Below are 5,000 nucleotides of genomic sequence, written 5' to 3' on the forward strand. Positions count from 1 at the left end.
GCAACCATACTTCCCCCGGAACCCAAAAGCTTTGGTTTCCCGGAGGCTGCCCGCCGAGTCATCGGAGGAACTGCGGCGGATCGCTGGCTGGCATCGTTTATGGTTAGAACTAGGGCGGTATCTGATCGCCTTCGAACCTCTAACTTTCGTTCTTGATTAATGAAAACATACTTGGCAAATGCTTTCGCTTCTGTTCGTCTTGCGACGATCCAAGAATTTCACCTCTAACGTCGCAATACGAATGCCCCCGCCTGTCCCTATTAATCATTACCTCGGGTTCCGAAAACCAACAAAATAGAACCGAGGTCCTATTCCATTATTCCATGCACACAGTATTCAGGCGGGCTTGCCTGCTTTAAGCACTCTAATTTGTTCAAAGTAAACGTGCCGGCCCACCGAGACACTCACTCAAGAGCACCCTGGTAGGATTGCAACGGGGTCCGCCTCGGGACGCACGAGCACGCACGAGGCGCGTCGCACGCCTTCAGCTCGCCCCACCGGCAGGACGTCCCACGATACATGCCAGTTAAACACCGACGGGCGGTGAACCAACAGCGTGGGACACAAATCCAACTACGAGCTTTTTAACCGCAACAACTTTAATATACGCTATTGGAGCTGGAATTACCGCGGCTGCTGGCACCAGACTTGCCCTCCAATAGATACTCGTTAAAGGATTTAAAGTGTACTCATTCCGATTACGGGGCCTCGGATGAGTCCCGTATCGTTATTTTTCGTCACTACCTCCCCGTGCCGGGAGTGGGTAATTTGCGCGCCTGCTGCCTTCCTTGGATGTGGTAGCCGTTTCTCAGGCTCCCTCTCCGGAATCGAACCCTGATTCCCCGTCACCCGTTACAACCATGGTAGGCGCAGAACCTACCATCGACAGTTGATAAGGCAGACATTTGAAAGATGCGTCGCCGGTACGAGGACCGTGCGATCAGCCCAAAGTCATTCAGAGTCACCAAGGCAAACGGACCGGACGAGCCGACCGATTGGTTTTGATCTAATAAAAGCGTCCCTTCCATCTCTGGTCGGGACTCTGTTTGCATGTATTAGCTCTAGAATTACCACAGTTATCCAAGTAACGTGGGTACGATCTAAGGAACCATAACTGATTTAATGAGCCATTCGCGGTTTCACCTTAATGCGGCTTGTACTGAGACATGCATGGCTTAATCTTTGAGACAAGCATATGACTACTGGCAGGATCAACCAGGGAGCTGCGTCAACTAGAGCTGAGCAGCCGGCCGCCCGGGAGTGTGTCCCAGGGGCCCGCGCGAACACGCAAGCGTCCGCTCAATTATTCTGCAAACAGGAGGAGGCTGAGCTCCCCTGCACCATACACCTCGAAACCCTCTCAGGTCCCGGCGGCGCGCAGCGCCGTCCTAAGTACTTGGTCGGGTTCGAGAGAGGCGCAATCGCCCGGAGTTTGGCGAGTAGACGCTTTAGGTGCGACCACCCGTGCTCCCAACTGAGCTTGCCGCTGCCGACAGAGGCCCGGGAGCGTGCTGTCGTGGCATTGCCGGCGGGAGACAACACGCGCCACCTACGGTGACCGGCAGCTCCAACGCCAGCGCCACAGAAGGACAAAAGCCCCACTTGGGTGCCGCAGCGAACTCTCCCAGCACAGCGCACGCGCCAACACGTCCGCACAGCTGCGATACAAACCACCTGCGAGAACCGCAGAGGCGACCGAGCAGCAGACGGCGTCGCGGCGCCGAGCGCCGGGCGGCGGCGCATCCTCAGCGCACACAGTCCTCAATCGGACCAGCACACTGCAGATGTCCACCGCGCTTCGCACCGGGCCCGCGAGGACCTACTTTGGCCGCACGGCGCCGCGTGCAGGGTGCGCCGGCGCGCAGCTGCGCCGCCTGCCGCCTCCGTCGGCCGGCGCGCCTGCCACTGGCCGCCCCCACCAGCCGGCTGTAGCGCGTGCGCCCACGCACCGCGCGGCCAGCACGCCGGGAGGCCCCCCCTCACCGGCCGGGGACGGTCCCACCCAGCCACCGCCGCGTATCGCTTCACACCCAGATGCCATTCACGTTCGTGGGCATGGTGGGTATCGCTGGAACAACCGGTTGGTAGCTCAACCGATCGTCGCCATCACTGATTCACCTCTAGCGAGAACAACCGCACCACAACGGTTTACCAGTTGTTCATTTGCGTAACGTCACCAGCAAACGTAGGCGTCCATCGCCATTTGCAAATTCAACGATTGTTGCATGCCTGTGTCAGGTGTCACGACACACTATGTCTGCCCACATACACGCAACAACATGTGCACGCTTCGCGAACACGTGGAAGGTGGCCCCCGTACGTATGCGATGTCCATTGCGCGAACGACTGTCAACCGGCCTCTGTCGCATGTCGCAGATGTGGAACGCAGTGCACCATGCTATCACGGTGTGTGAGAAGAGACGACTACGTCTGACAACACGCGCCACTACATCAACAGACGGCTCATGCTGATCGCCATCCAGGGCATACCACACTGCAATCCAGCTCTTATAGGGAGACGACACGTAGCTGAGTGCACAACATTTGGACCGCATGGTTCGCCGTTGTTGGCGCAGTCGTTGTACGGTCACATGTACCACGATGTATCATTCAGTACATGAGGACCAATGTGCAGTACAGTGTGTGATTTGGACGTACAACATCAGCGGACAGTTGACACAGGCCGTACCACAGCGTAGGCTACGTGCTTCGCCATGCGAATGCCAATGAACAACTGCAAATGCCAATGAACAACTGCAAAGGGCATTGAGCATGTACGTCCTGCTGCCATCCACATTACAGTGTATAGCTGCAAGGTGTTTAACATGAAGCGATACACTGGGGACCGGGCAGTGCGAGTAGCAAACTATATTGCGGGGGTTGCAGTTAGGCAACACTACACTAATTTAACGCGTCGTATGACAATTACAGAGCAGGTTAAGGCCCAACGTGTGTTGGGTTAAGGCCCAACGTGTGTTGGGTTAAGGCCCAACGTGTGTTGGGTTAAGGCCCAACGTGTGTTGGGTTAAGGCCCAACGTGTGTTGGGTTAAGGCCCAACGTGTGTTGGGTTAAGGCCCAACGTGTGTTGGGTTAAGGCCCAACGTGTGTTGGGTTAAGGCCCAACGTGTGTTGGGTTAAGGCCCAACGTGTGTTGGGTTAAGGCCCAACGTGTGTTGGGTTACAGCGCAATATGGGTTACGTTAAGGGGCAATATAGGTTAGGTTAAGGTACGATATAGGTTAGGTTAAGGTACGATATAGGTTAGGTTAAGGTACGATATAGGTTAGGTTAAGGTACGATATAGGTTAGGTTAAGGTACGATATAGGTTAGGTTAAGGTACGATATAGGTTAGGTTAAGGTACGATATAGGTTAGGTTAAGGTACGATATAGGTTAGGTTAAGGCGCAACGTGGGTTAGGTTACGGCGCAACATAGGTTAGGTTACGGCGCAACATAGGTTAGGTTACGGCGCAACATAGGTTAGGTTACGGCGCAACATAGGTTAGGTTAAGGCGCAACATAGGTTAGGTTAAGGCGCAACATAGGTTAGGTTAAGGCGCAACATAGGTTAGGTTAAGGCGCAACATAGGTTAGGTTAAGGCGCAACATAGGTTAGGTTAAGGCGCAACATAGGTTAGGTTGAGGCGCAACATAGGTTAGGTTAAGGCGCAACATAGGTTAGGTTAAGGCGCAACATAGGTTAGGTTAAGGCGCAACGTAGGTTAGGTTAAGGCGCAACATAGGTTAGGTTAAGGCGCAACATAGGTTAGGTTAAGGCGCAACATAGGTTAGGTTAAGGCGCAACATAGGTTAGGTTAAGGCGCAACATAGGTTAGGTTAAGGCGCAACATAGGTTAGGTTAAGGCGCAACATAGGTTAGGTTAAGGCGCAACATAGGTTAGGTTAAGGCGCAACATAGGTTAGGTTAAGGCGCAACATAGGTTAGGTTAAGGCGCAACATAGGTTAGGTTAAGGCGCAACATAGGTTAGGTTAAGGCGCAACATAGGTTAGGTTAAGGCGCAACATAGGTTAGGTTAAGGCGCAACATAGGTTAGGTTAAGGCGCAACATAGGTTAGGTTAAGGCGCAACATAGGTTAGGTTAAGGCGCAATATAGGTTAGGTTAAGGCGCAATATAGGTTAGGTTAAGGCGCAATATAGGTTAGGTTAAGGCGCAATATAGGTTAGGTTAAGGTACCGTATAGGTTAGGTTAAGGTACAGTATAGTTTAGGTTAAGGTACACATTGTTGTAAGGAAAGGTGTAATGGGGGGGGGGCGGCCGGTCGGTTTGTTGATTGTGATTATAGTAAGTGGATGCCTGCGGCATCATCTGATTTGCCACGTCAGGATACACCTTTGGCTCATGACAGGCGGCGCTCCGATTCCATGCTTGTGGGAGACCTGTGTCTTTCATTCCTGCCATTGTTTGTGTGCTGTGAGAGGGGGCAGTATTGTGATGTTGGGTGCACCCCTGTGTAGGACATGTGTGGGTGTTGGTGGCTTAGCTGAGCAATGGTGGTTGTCGGGAGGGTGGGATATTCCGTTTTCTGAGTGGACCTCCCAGTCTGGTTATGACAGTGTGGATTGTCTCATGTGGCGGAGAGGATGCACTGGGTGTTGTTCCATGCTGGTGCTTACATATTGTCTGTGTGCGTGTTACAGGCGGAGAGTAGTGCGTGATAAGAGTGTGTGGCTGACGTGTGGTTGTGATTGTGAGCAGAGTCTTTCAGCATGTATACGGACAGTTGTATATATTATCTGTATTCTGATGGGTCCATCTATTACTAATCAGCGCCGTGTATACGTTTAATCCGGTTCCAGTCGAAACTGTTGTATCTCTGTACATTTGTGCCACGGCGAGCGCGCTATGTAGCTACTCGTCTCGGCAGCTTCCACCGGTGTGTGGCAAATGATTATAAGCAATGAGTCGAGTCGTCAATACCGATAGTGTGACGTCACATGTCTGGGGTGGGGGACGCTGCGCCCTTCCGGTGGGT

General features: G+C 53.1%; 1 non-coding gene across 1 annotated transcript in view; it reads right to left on the reverse strand.

The window, feature by feature from the left end:
* LOC124608871 overlaps positions 1-1,222 on the reverse strand; it is a 1,910-nt gene extending 688 nt beyond the window's left edge. Inside the window, exon 1 of the ribosomal RNA XR_006979426.1 lies at positions 1-1,222. This exon is cut by the window's left edge and continues 688 nt beyond it. This is a non-coding gene — a ribosomal RNA (small subunit ribosomal RNA).
* Between the last annotated feature and the right edge of the window lie 3,778 nt (positions 1,223-5,000).

The sequence above is a fragment of the Schistocerca americana genome, chromosome 3, assembly GCF_021461395.2.
Source record: "Schistocerca americana isolate TAMUIC-IGC-003095 chromosome 3, iqSchAmer2.1, whole genome shotgun sequence".
Taxonomy (NCBI): Eukaryota; Metazoa; Arthropoda; class Insecta; order Orthoptera; family Acrididae; genus Schistocerca; species Schistocerca americana.